At 47.0% G+C, this 13,791-nt stretch overlaps 1 pseudogene; it reads left to right on the top strand.

Moving 5' to 3' along the window:
* The first annotated feature begins 12,188 nt into the window (after positions 1-12,188).
* Positions 12,189-12,768, top strand: LOC132431557 (large ribosomal subunit protein uL6 pseudogene; annotated as a pseudogene).
* Positions 12,769-13,791: the final 1,023 nt, after the last annotated feature.

Below are 13,791 nucleotides of genomic sequence, written 5' to 3'. Positions count from 1 at the left end.
TGCACTGCAACCAAAACAGACAACTCCCTTAGAAGAGGCCTCGGAATCTGCCGGGTGGGCTAGCAGCGCTGACCCATGTGCCCAACCAACCTACCCTTAATGTGAGTACTATCAGCTCTCGAAGCTGTTGTCTCATTTAAATGCCTCAGCATCCCTGGGAGGAAGGGCTACCCTTGTCCCATTTCCCAGAGGAGGAAGCTGATCCACAGGGGGTCATGCCCCAGGTCTCACGGCTAGTCCCCCAGAGCCTCCAGGAGGAACACAGCCCTGCCAACACCTTGATTCTAGTCCATTGAGACTGATTTTGGACTTTCTTTTTTTTTGGCTGCACCGCACAGCTTGCAGGATCTTAGTACTCCAACCAGGGATGGAGCCCCGGCCCCCTGCAGTGGAAGTGTGGAGTCCTAACTACCGGATGGCCAGGGAATTCCCTGAATTTGGACTTCTGACCTCCAGAACCATAAGATAATTGATTCATGTTATTCCAAAGCCACAGAGTTTGTGGTATTTTGTGACAGCAACAATAGGAAATGAATACAGCTGGAGCCAGAGGCCACGTCCTGCCCCTTGGGACTGCGGGCAGCTCCTGCAGCTTTTCTGGCCCAGTGTCTTCATCTAAAATGTGTCTGAGACCTACCTGTCTATCTCACAGGCTGTTAAGAATATTTAACAAGACAGCTCAGTAAATGGCAATTCTGTTCTTCCAATTGCTCAGGTCCAACATTTGAAGTCATCCCTAACTCCTTTCTCTCTCTTGCTCCCCACGTCTGATCCATCAGCAGAGGCTGTTGGCTCTACTTTCAAAGCACACCTGGGGCTTCCCTGGTGGCACAGTGGTTAAGAATTTGTCTGCCAATGCAGGGGGACACAGGTCCGAGCCCTGGTCCGGGAAGATCCCATATGCTGCGGAGCAACTAAGCCTGTGCGCCACGACTACTGAGCCTGCGCTCTAGAGCCCACGAGCCACAACTACTGAAGCCCATGCACCCAGAGCCCACGCTCCACAGCAGGAGAAGCCACTGCAATGAGAAGCCCGCGCACTGCAACAAAGAGCAGCCCCGGCTCGCCACAACTAGAGAAAGGCCATGCACAGCAACGAAGACCTAACGCAGCCAAAAATAAATTAATTAATTAAATAAATTTTAAAAAAAAAGCACACCTGGCCTGGAACCACATCTCCCCTCCTCCTCCACCACCATCCGGTCTAGGCCCCATCTCTGCTCACCTGGACTACTGCAGTCACCTCCTAACTGATCTCCCTGCTCTACCCTTGTCCTCCTTACAGTAACTTCTCCCCTCAGCACCCATGGGAGCTTTTACAAATTAAGTTAGAGCCTGTCACTCTCCTGTCTCCAATGGCTCAAAGTCTAAGTCCTTACAATGGCCAGCAAGGCCCCACTGACCCGGGCCCATCACCTCTCCCGTCCCCTCTTACTCACTTACTCACTCCACTCCCCTCATGCAGCCCTGATTGCTGTCCCTCAGGCCTGCTCCACTTTGGGTCTTCACCCTGGCTGTTCCCTCTTTCTAGACCACCTTACAGTTTGTTCCCTCACTTCCTTCAGGGCTCTGCTCAAATGTCACCTTCCCATAGGGGCCCTCCCATTGCACTCCCATTAGCACACCGTCTCCCCCTTTACTGCACCCCCCGATGTTAGGCAATATCATATCTTTCCGTGTTTAGTGGTTTATTGTCTGAACCTCTCTCCCTCCCCTTTGTCTGTTTTGCTAGGTCTTGTATCCTGAGTACCTAGACCGATGTACTTATTAAACAAAGGAATAAATGTATAACAAACATTTAGTAAACTGAACAATACCTAAGAATGTTTAGTTAACATACAATAAATGAATTTGCACCAGTTCCATCTTAAAGCAGCCCGGGCCCTTCCGTTTTCCATCTAGAATGAAGCAGCTGCCCATGGAAAAGACAAAAGAACCACCTCCTCCTGGGCAGCTTTTTAGTAGGCTGGGGTGTGGGCAGCTCACTTGATTAGTGTGTCTTTAATCTGAAACACCTGGGGCTTTCCAATTTTCCCAGAGTTGCTCAGAAACCCTTTGCCCTTTGGTGGAAGTTAAAAGAAAAATAAAGTATGTTTTGAATCTCAGTCCTGAGCTCCCAGAGATTCCTATGGAGTTTAGATTTATGGATTGCCTAGTCGAATCTGTAATTATAGCCTCATCACGCATTTACTGTTATTTAGTGTATTAAGTATTTACGTATTATATATCATGTATCTTCTGTGTTTACCAACCGATTCATTACTTTAAAATGTACTCTATTACTATGTCCCACTTAGACGCAAAAATAAGAACCTGTAATTATGATTTCAGATGTGCAGGGATCCATGTGAATGTGAGGAAGATACATAAATAGAGGGAAGAAAAGGCACAGGGACATAACAGAGCGATTTGAAGGTGACAGCAACAGTCAAGGATGCCTTTCTTCCTTCTAACATGGGTCTTGGGAGGAAGGGTAGGGAGGATGGCTAGAGGCCAGTGGGTACCACCGGCACTGTGGAGTGTCCACACATGGACAGTCTTGGAGGAAATGAGAAAACAAAGAAGCAGGCAATTTGGAAGGCCTTATTTGTTGTTTAATGTTCCTTAAAGGAACACTTGAGTTACATGAAAACTTTTAGCAACACACACCTCTAATTTATCTGGAAATTGACTCATGTTCTTGAAAGCCTCAGAGGCTGCCTTACAGTTGTGCTTCCAAAACGTGACGTTACGTGGGATAAGAAAAGAAATCATAGAAGAAAATATTTTGCTTTCTTCTCATTAATTTCTTTCAACAAACCTTTAATAGGCACCCACTATGTACCGGGAAGTTTGCTCGGTGCTAGGGAACAAGATGCAGGTTGTGCCCTCAAAGAGAATGTTCAATTCTTCACATGGGTGGGAGTGGAGGTGTTAGTAGGTGGTGATGACAGTAATGCTCTATTTCCCTGATAGCTACTCTCTCTCTTTATTATTTTTTATTTTATTATTATTATTATTTTTGGCCGTGCTCTGTGAGGCATGCAGAATTCACACCCCCTGCAGTGGAAGGGTGAAGTCTTAACCACTGGACCGCCAGGGAAGTCCCTACTTTCTCTCTTTAGTAGCACGTGGTCTTAAGAGACATTTAGGTCAAAGATCTATTTGATTTTAAGATCCAAGTAAGCTGATCCAGAAATATTCACTAAGGGAATTCCTTGGTGGTCCAGTGGTTAGGGCTCCACGTTTCACAGCCAAGGGCACAGGTTTGATCCCTGGTGGGGGAAGTAAGATCCCACAAGCCCCACAGCTGAAGAAAGAAAAAGAAAAAGAAAAGAAAGAAAGAAAGAGAGAAAGGAAAGAAAGGAAGAGAGAGAGAGAGAAAGAAAGAGAGAGAGAGAGAAAGAAAGAGAGAGAGAGAGAAAGAAAGAGAGAGAGAAAGAAAGAAAAAAGAAAGAAAGAAAAAAGGAAAGGAAGGAAGAAAGAAAGGAAGGAAGGAAGAAAGGAAGGAAGAAAAGAAAAAGAAATATTCACTGAATGGTGTCAGGGTTCTCTTTGCTTGCTCCGTATGTTCCTGTGATCAGGGCAAATTGGATGAGGTTGGCAGAGAAGCTGTTCAGTAAGAGAACCGCCAAACCAGCCCCTTTTCTTCCTGTGCTAACTTGGCTCGAGGGGGCCCACCGCAATGAGGGCACAGCATCCTTCCCCAGCTAATGAGAAAAGAGGTGCAGTCATTCCTTAAAAAACTGTCATTGCTATGGAAACGGTTTTCACCATTGCTGATGGTTGCAGCATCCTCCTACTGCATTCAAAGGACACGTTGCTACTTCTAATCAGAGCATCAGTACAATTCCACCTGGCAATGGTTTTCTTCTGTGATGTTTTTTCAAGAAAACTGCCTTGTTTTGACCACCCCTTCCCTGGAACAACAGTGCCCTGAGCCCAGGGGAAGGTGAAGGAGGAGCAACCCCCAGCCCAGAGGCAAGGAGAGGTGGTGTGGGTGATGTGTGATCTTGGCCATCCAAGAGTGTTTCCCCAGTGAAGAGAAACTTCAGAATCTCCCAAGGCCTCCTACCCTAATTCAGTGACCTCTTCCCATTCCTCATCCTCCCTCAAGGTGCTGCAGGGTTTGATACCTCGTCCTCTTACTTCTTCCTGCCACTCTTTCCTCTCTGGGAGGCTGTGACAGAGCTCAGACCCACTCTCCTCCTACCCCCCTGGCCGCTCCTCCTCTGTAATGTTCCAAAGATTCTGTCTTGCAACACTAAGCACAGGATTGAGAGAGTGTGGCTGACCTAGGAGGGCAAACCTACCCTCCCCCAGGGAGACACCCTGGAAGATCTTCTGTAGGGCAGACGTTTTCTCAGACTTTTAAAGTCTCTAAGCCTGAGAAGATGGTGTTTTAATATTACCCCCCCTACACACACGCCATACATACACATGCACACAAATTCTATGTGTGCTGAAATTAAATCTTTCCAGACTTTCTGATTGTAAGACTCTGCCTATCTAGAATTCATCAAAGCAAGTCTTTCTTTTCCTTCCTCTGTTTTCTTGTTTTGTGCCCCTGCTTTGCCTGGGACTTCACCCAAGTTCTGCCTGCCTGTCAGGAAATCCCACCCTGTCTGGTCCATGCTTCCAGACAGTAACCCTGAGACAGCAGCAGACCATAGCTGCATGGAAACCCAGCTGCTCTTGTAAACTTGCTGATTGCCTTGGCAGAAAGTGGATATCAGGGCAAAGTCCGAGTCTGCTCAGAAATACCCAAGTGATCTGCAGATCACAGGACTTCTGATAAGACATGACGTATACCGGTGACATGTTTAAAAGTAACAACAGCAAAACACCAGAAAAGTTCACAGAGCTGACCTTAAGTTACTGTGGAGCGGAGAGTTTGCCAATTTTTCCCAAGCATGCTACTATTTGGGGTTTATTTTCTAAATTATACCCTGACCTCATCTGTACACAGTTCTCTAATTCATGCACCTGTCATGTTACTTTGTAACTGCTCTGGCACCATTTCCTAGAGGAATTTAGCCACTCCCCTTCTCCCCGCCCCCGCTGGACTTCACACAATAGATACTCAATAAACAGCTGGTTACTCCGAGGGAGAGTGCGTGTGGAGCCAGAGTCACACCCACAGACACTCATTGCTGTAGACTGAGAATGTTTGTGTCCCTCTCAAATTCATATGTTGAAACCTAATCCCCAGTGTGATGGTAGTAGGAGGTGGGGCCTTTGGGATAATCAAGTCATTTGAGCAGAGCCCTCATGAAAGGAATTAGTGCCCTTATAAAAGAGGCCCCAAAGTGCTCTCTTGCCACTTCCACCGCATGAGGACACGGAGAGACCTGGTCTTTGAACCAGGAAGCTCTCACCAGACACCGAATCTGTCGGTGCCTGAGTCTTGGACTTCCAGCCTCCAGAACTGTGAGAAATAAATTTCTGTTGTTTATACGCCACCCAGTCTATGATAGTTTGTGATTGCAGCCCAAACGGGCTAAGACGGTCATGTGACCCAGCAACATGCTCATGTATACGGTAAACTTACAAGGACTCATGACACCTTGGAATTCCCCTTACTCCAAGTGTAAAGGAAATAATTATCTGAGTATTTATTTGCTGAATGCCCTTCCTGTCTAAATCCACGTTCCACAGAAAGGGCCCAAGCCTGCCTGGTTTCTGCTGTGTCCACACTGCCTAGGAGGCTCTCAGTGTTTGTGGAAAAAATATACAATACACAGATATGGGCTCACCAGCCACATGACACCCAGCACCTCCTTCATCTTCATGATCTCAATACAACTTGGCCACAGCCCTGGCAACGGGCCAGGCTGGCAGTGGGGGGATTAAGGTTCTGCCGATTAAGAGACTAGACCAGGGTCCTACAGCCTAGAAGGGGAGAGAGTTGGGGCTTGAATCCACTTCTCTGGATTCTAAATTCTTTCTCCCATGCTGAGAGACCTCCCATAAGCACACACACACACACACACACACACACACAACCACACACACACTTAGAAGTGAGCAAATCTGCTATTTCACACTGACAGAGATAACCCACGTCCACATATGTGCCTGCCGTGACCTGTACCCGTGGAGTCAGACATTCACGTGTGCCCAGGTATTGAAATCTGTGTCACAGAGGCAAAGATTGTAAACAATCTTTGCGGGGCTCACAGACTCTTGGCTGGAAGCCAGTCAATGGGCTGGAGGGTCAAGGGCTGACCCTGAGCTCACGTTTACTTTTCATCGACACAGGTGAGCCCATGGACACTTTGAACCCCAAGGGTGAGTGCCTGTTCACGCTCAAAGCCTTCCATCTGGGCTCCCGAGATGGTGTGCCTCCCATCCACAGGCCACACGCTCCTGGGAAGACACCTCCAACCTCCACTGGTAGGACTCGAGTGGGGGACAAGGTGGTCAACTCTTCCCTCAACACCAGACCCATCCTGCTCCCATGCCCAGCTCCCAGGTGTTAGATGGGAACAATTCAGGTGTTCCTTCTCCTTTGTGGGGTCCTTAGCAGGTTCCTAGAGTTGGAAGGGACCTAAGAAGTATCCAGCCCACCTCCTGTAGGGTAGGACTGCTTTGCAGACTCGCATGCCCTGTTGGAACCCTTCCTGCAATGGGAACTCACCACCCTTCAAGGCAAATCATTCTGCTGTCAGCCGGCAGGAATTAAGGACAGTCCTCCTTAGACTGAGCTGACTCGGCTGGCAGCAGGCCCTCACGGCCTGAGGAGAGGGCACCTCACCCCGAGTCCTCTCTGTTCCAGCCCATCACCCGATGACCTCAAATCACATTGCTTCTGCACCCATCCCCTGCCTGGGCACCCGTTTCTGGGAACTCCCCAGCTGGTCCTTGTCCACCTCAAAATGTGAGGCCAGGCTGGAACGGAGGGCTCCAGCCACGGGCTAACCACAGCAGGGCCCAGTGGGATTTTGTACAAAGCTTCAGATCACAGAGATATCTGAGCAGCCACGTGGTGCCCCTGTGCGGGTCAGCTCTGCCTGAGCCGACCCACAGCTCAAGGTAAAGAGCTGGACTTGTACCGTCTGCCCAATCCGATTGTCACCGTCAAACACACGTCACCTGGTACCTGTTTTCCAAAATGTTGGGGATTTGCATCTTTTGAGGATCTTTCGAAACCCAAAAGATTGAACTCCCTAATGGTGGAACTTCAGGCCCCATGATACAGCAGTGGGGCAGACTTGCAGGGACAGTGGGGTCATCACACACAAAGCTGGAGAGCTCCAAAAACAACCGCGGCTCCCCTCCATCCAGCACATCTGTGCTATCACCCCGTCTTGTCCTCTATGCAAAACCACAGACCATGCAATGTTATAATCCCCTCTCAAATCCCTGTCAGAGCAGCAGGCCACCAGAACTCTTTTCATAAGATCTCCCTGTCCTTGGGCTAGCTTCCAAGAAACTTAAAATGATAAAATCTTAATCCAGCCATAGGTAATAACAGCGCCCCCATTTATGTGAAGTTTCCCTTTACTATGTACCTTCACATAAAGCCTATAACTTGACCTCTACAACCTCCATTAGGGAAATGAGCAGGAGAGGTATGTAATGCTGTCCCTGTTCTACAGATGAGGAAACTGAGGCCCAGATAAGTGAAGTTCCCTGCTCAGGATTGCTAAACTAGGACTTGAGTTCAGCGCTTCTGTGTCCAAGGTAGTTCAGAGCTCTTTGCATGGCACCTGGTTGAGATCACATCATTGAATTTTCTATCTTTCTAGAGATGAAGAGACTGAAGCCTAGCAAGCTAAAAGCAGCACTGGGACTAGATTCAGGGTCTACCCTCCTTTCAGGACCCCAAGATACCTACCCACTACTCCAGCCTTCAAAGGGGAGACTATCGTTCAACCAACCTCAGATCATGAAAGTCACTCCTGTCCCAGGGCAATTTTGGTCCGTAACTTCCAGCTGGGGGGCTGTGCATTGGGTACTCCCAGCAACGTGTAGGCACCACTCCCTGTCTGCTGTAAGTTGTATCCAGTGAGGGGTAGTAGTCCCAGCTTTCCAAGGGAGAATATGCTGCCTGTTTCCAGATTCAGAAGGTGCTTTATCATATGTCCCAGGAGGTGAGCTCATGGGCAGCCAATCCAGGGGCCACCCACTACAGCCCCGTCATCCTATCCCAGGGCTGCTCTCCGCTCCTCCACAGATAAGAGGCTTATCTCAGCTACCCTGGAAAAAACAGTTTTGCTTGACAACTTCCTTATTACCCCCAAAGAGAAACCAACGCTCAGAAAACAAACTTAGGCCTGGCTGGAGGAAGGCCAGTCCATGGAATAGAAAAGAAAAACTCTTATGGGAAACACGAGTCAGGGGAAAGGAGGAGGAGGAGGTAGTTTTAGCACCTGCAAACCTTCCTCGGTTCTCTCCAAAGAACTCTGAAGAGGGAATGATCTAGAAAGAAAGGTCATTGTATGTAATATATATTCCTTGACCTGGAGATAAAACTCAGGAGGAGGGGGCTTCCCTGGTGGCGCAGTGGTTGAGAGTCCGCCAGCTGATGCAGGGGACACGGGTTCGTGCCCCGGTCCAGGAAGATCCCACATGCCATGGAGCGGCTGGGCCCGTAAGCCATGGCCGCTGAGCCTGCGCATCCGAAGCCTGTGCTCCACAACTGGAGAGGCCACAACAGTGAGAGGCCCGCGTACCGCAAAAAAAAAAAAAAAAGAAAAAGAAAAAACAAACTCAGAAGGAGGAGTTGATGAGGAGCATGTTTTCCAAATTCTGCTACCCCTGGTAGGGTTACCATGAGTCTTGACAGAACATTCTCAGAAGTCTTAAAAGTTCACATTTTCACTTTCTGTAGTGCCTGAATTTTTTTTAAAAGCGAATTTATCCATGTTTGTAATCAGAAAAGAAAAACTAGTTTTATTCAAACACAAGTAAAAAGCTGTCATAAATTCTGTTTTGGTTAATTAAGCCAGGGAGGCATTGTAAAGTAAATACTGAAAGCACTGAGCTTTGGAGTCGCCCAGACTGGAACCATCTGTCAGCTGCGTGACCTCTGGCAGGGGACACAATGTCTCTGAATTAGTTTCTCCCTCAAAAACTGAGTGGCCACCTTAGAGGGTGACCGTAGGGTCAAATGTGATAATGTTCGTAAAGAAAAGAAGAAAATATATTGAGTGTCAAATACTAAGTCAAAGAAGAAAATATAGAGTGTCAAATACTAAGTCCTTTCTGAATATTGAGCCCCTAGTAAGTGCTTAATAAAGGGTCAGTATTTTATTACTGGTAGCAGAGTTAATGCCTTATTCATTCTGTCAGCAAAGAGCTTTTGGATCCAGCTTTGTGCTGGGTACTGGCTCAACACTGAATTTAGAGAATTTATTAGCCCAAGAATCAGCCCAGATTTCAAACAAGGGTTAAATTATATCCCATATTTTTAATTTATTTAACAAAACTATTTTCTTCCCCATGTCCTCCAGGCCCTGTGTACATCATATATGCTATTCCTTATTTGAAGGGGAGTAAGCCCCATTGGGCCCTCACGGAGTTCACAGTGTAAGTGGGAAGAGAGACAGACAGGAAATAAATCGTAAAAGCAGGTGGAAGGGAATGGGAGTTATTGTTTCATGGGTACAAATTATCTGTTTGAGGAGATGAAAAAGTTCAAGAGGCAGATGGTGGAGATGGTTGTACAACAATGTGAATGTACTTAAATGCCACTGGGCTACAGACTTGAAAATGGTTAAGATGGTCAATTTTTTTTTTTTTTTTTTTTTGCGGTACATGGGCCTCTCACTGTTGTGGCCTCTCCTGTTGCGGAGCACAGGCTCTGGACACGCAGGCTCAGCAGCCATGGCTCACGGGCCCAGCCGCTCCGCGGCATGTGGGATCTTCCCAGACCGGGGCGCGAACCCGTGTCCCCTGCATCGGCAGGCGGACTCTCAACCACTGCACCAGCAAGGAAGCCCAAGATGGTCAATTTTATGTTATGTATATTTTACAATTTTTTTTTAAGGCAGATGGAAGCACAGGGACAGAGAGCCATGAGGGGCATTATGCATGAACCTACCTTATGACCCAGTAATTCCATCCGCAGGTAAATACAATCCCAGGTTCTCGCAGGAGGGAGAACCATCCTGGGGCCAAAATGGGCATTTGGCACCTTCCCTGATCAGGCAGAGCGGCAACCTGGCCCTGTCCTCAGTGCCCAGCAGGGACCAAGCCTTACGTGGGGATCTGTGCAGAGACCCTGGCAGCTGCCCATGGCCAGGGTGGCTATGTGATGTGTGAGGCTCAGCAAGCAAGCAAAAGGCCCCTTGTTCAAAAAGTATTAAGAATTTCAAGACAAAGATGGCAGAGCATGAAACCAATCAAAGGTTCTTCTGAGTGTAGAACCTGTGCAACTGTACAGGTCACAGGGCCATGAAGTGGACTCTGATGGGGACAGTTCCCAACCACGTGCCATGAGGAAAGATGACAGAGGAAGGGAGAGAAGGAGACTGAGAGAATATTTTTTTGAAGTTTTTATTTAAGTATAACAAACAGAAAAGTGAATGAATCCTGACTATATGGCTTGATGAATTTTCACAAAGGGAGTAAAGTGTAACCAGCACCCAGATTAAGAAGCAGAACGTCACCAGTACCCTAGAAGCCCCCCTCCTGCTTCTCATAGGTCCCACTATCCTGACTTCTAACACCTTAGATTATTTTTGCTTGTTTGGGGGCTTTATGTAAGTGGGAATTAGATGGCATGTTTACTTTTATGTCTGGCCTTTTTCACCCTATTTCATGTTTGTGAGAGGCAGCCATGCTCCTGTGTGCAGCTGTAGCTGTAAATTCTCAGACTGGTGATACCAAATGTCAGAGAGGATGTGGGGCAACCTGATCTCTCATGTACTGCTGCTGGTGGTGGGAGTGGACCATGGTACAGCTACTTTGGAAAACTGAGTAGTAACATCTAGTAAAGCTGACCCAGCACCTCTACTCTTAGATACGTGCATAACAGAAATGCAGGCACGTGCTCCCCCAAAACAACATTTATAAGACTGCTTACATCAGCACTATTTGTAATAGCCAAAAACTCAAAAACTTGAAACTACTCAAATGCCCCAGAACAATAAGGTGAGTAAATAAATAAATGGTGGTATAGTCACAAAATGGATATTATTTCCCCCTGAGAGGCTGTATATTTGTTTGTTTAGAAAGATTATTTACCCTCTTGTGTGGCCTGAGTGTGCAACACAGAAGATAAACTTGCTCTTGAGTGAAAATGCAGAGGAGTGGGTTGAAGAGAGGGCCCCAGTCTCAGGAGCCATCGGGAGAGTAGTTCTAAGTGACATATTTAAGAGAAGAAGAATTTTCACAAGAGACACTCACACCTGTCTATGTTTGGAGCCTCAATTCCCAGAAATCTGCCCACAACCTGGCAAGAGACTTTGCGTCATGGAAATGGAGCACACGTGCCTTTGGTGACTCCCAGGAACAAAGAGCAAGCGTGTGAAGCACGCTCCTTCCCAGGGCCACACCCTCTACCAGGAATCAACCAATGCAGGCTCCAACCCTCCAAGTTTCCTGGGGCGATATCTCCTTCCTTCTCCTTGGTGAGACATGCCTGAAAGACTGTGACCTCACTCTTTCCCAAGCCAGGTAAGGACCAAGGACCAAAGTCCCCCGGCCAGAAGGTAGTCTCAGAATAGTCTTTTGGGGGAACTCCCTGGCAGTCCAGTGGTTAGGACTCAGTACTTTCACTGCCAAGGGCCCCAGGGTTCAATCCCTCGTCAGGGAGCTAAGATCCCATAAGCCGTGTGGCGTGGCCAAAAAAAAGTCTTTTGGTTCCTGTGCAAAATAACTGTATTTAGGTCTTGTGCCTAAAGTACTCAATGAATCTCAGTCTGCATTCACACTTGCCTATCTCAATGACTTTTTCTGTCTCCCCAGTGGCTCCCAGAATCTCCCCTCCCTCAGTTGTTTCTGGGTCCCCACTGCAAGTGGGTGACTCAGGCGACTGTGACGATGGCCTGGCTTTGACATTTGCACTGCAGCCCCAGCGGGCATACTAAGAAATAGTAGGGACAACAACAGCCATTTGTGAAATGTTTACCACATGTCAGGCCCTTTACATGCATTATTTATTTTTACCCCATAAGAGTGTTTATAAAGTAGATAGTGTTGTTTTACAGATCTGGAAAGTGATGATCAAAATGATAAAATAGCTTTTTGCTGTATCTACTGTGAGAATGAAGACCATTCTCAGCAATCAGACTGTCGACATTCCAGAAAATGTCAACATTACTCTGAAGGGATGCACAGTTATTGTGAAGGGCCCCAGAGGTACCCTGCAGAGGGACTTCAATCACATCAATGTAGAACTTAGTCTCCTTGGAAAGAAAAAGAGGCTCTGGTTGACAAATGTGGGGGATTAGAAAGGAACTGGTGACTGTTTGCACTATCTGTAGCCATGTACAGAGCATGATCAAGGGTGTTACACTGGGCTTCCGTTGCAAGATGAGGTCTGTGTACGCTTACTTCCCCATCAACGTTATTATTCAGGAGAATGCTTCTCTTGTTGAAATCCGGAATTTTTTGGGTGAAAAATATATCCGCAGGGTTCGGATGAGGCCAGGCGTTGCTTGTTCAGTATCTCAAGCCCAGAAAGATGCGTTGATTCTTGAAGGAAACAACACTGAACTTGTGTCAGACTTGGCTGCTTTGATTCAGCAAGCCATAACAGTTAAAAAAAAGGATATCAGAAAATTTTGGGATGGTATTTATGTTTCTGAAAAAGAAACAGTTCAGCAGGCTGAAGAATAAGATCTGAGTGATCCAGCTACAGAAACTGCAAGAGGCCAGACTCATTTGTGATATTTTAAAAATGAATAAAAGCTCTTTTGACTTGGGAAACAAACAAACAAACAAAACAAAACAAAATGATAAACTAAGATGCTTAAGGGACAATGCTAAATGGCCGATTAAAAAAACCTGTTAGTCAATCTCCAAAACATGTCATTAACCATGGGACCCCATTGTTCTGCACCTCAGTTTTCACAGCTGTACAGTGGGAATGTCAACGAAAAAATTAACCAGTCTAGGGAAGAAATGGAAATTTTTATTTGAGCCAAATTGAGGATTATAACCCGGGAACAGCCACTCAGAAAGCTCTGGGGACTGTTCGGCCCATTAGAGGTCAAAGCACAGTTATATAAGGTTTTGAGACAGAGGGCTGTACATTAAGTGACATATTATTGACAGGTGACACAAAGCGAGTAGTGGGTCATGGGTCATGGTGGCCCCTTACAAGATTAAGAAGGAATGTTAGAGTTTAAGGAGTGGAGAAAGTTGCTCCTTATGGTTGAGCAGGTATTTCTGCTAGTGGGGAGGTTTGGTCGATGCATAATGCAGACATGTAATGCACAGCAGAGAGGAGAGAGGCAGCCAAAGGACAGAGAAAATTATTTATGTTTAAATTTTCCTTGATTTGCCTTAGAATATGAAATTTTATTTCATCAGCAATAAATGATACTGACCATTCAGAATCACTGGGAAATTTTGGGGAGGCGATCCACATGAGCACTTAGCCTGGGGCACAGAGTTGGCACTTGGGTACAGGCAGGGTTAGGTCTAGAGGAGCCCACAGTGGGGTCTCACCTGAGGGACTGGGGTCCACAACTCTCTCATGGAACTTGCTCCAAGCCTAACAGTGTGAGTGAAGCCAGCTGGAATAATTCCCTGCACTCCTCTTTCCTATGTCCTAAGGTAGACATTGCCCCTCCTCCTATCTCCCCCTCCCGTCGCTCTGGCCAGGCTCTCCCACTCCCTGTATCAAAAAAGAAAGCA

The sequence above is a fragment of the Delphinus delphis genome, chromosome 10 (genome assembly GCF_949987515.2).
Source record: "Delphinus delphis chromosome 10, mDelDel1.2, whole genome shotgun sequence".
NCBI lineage: Eukaryota > Metazoa > Chordata > Mammalia > Artiodactyla > Delphinidae > Delphinus > Delphinus delphis.
Note: the sequence above shows the minus strand (reverse complement) of the source record. Positions and strands in the feature narration are given on the sequence as shown.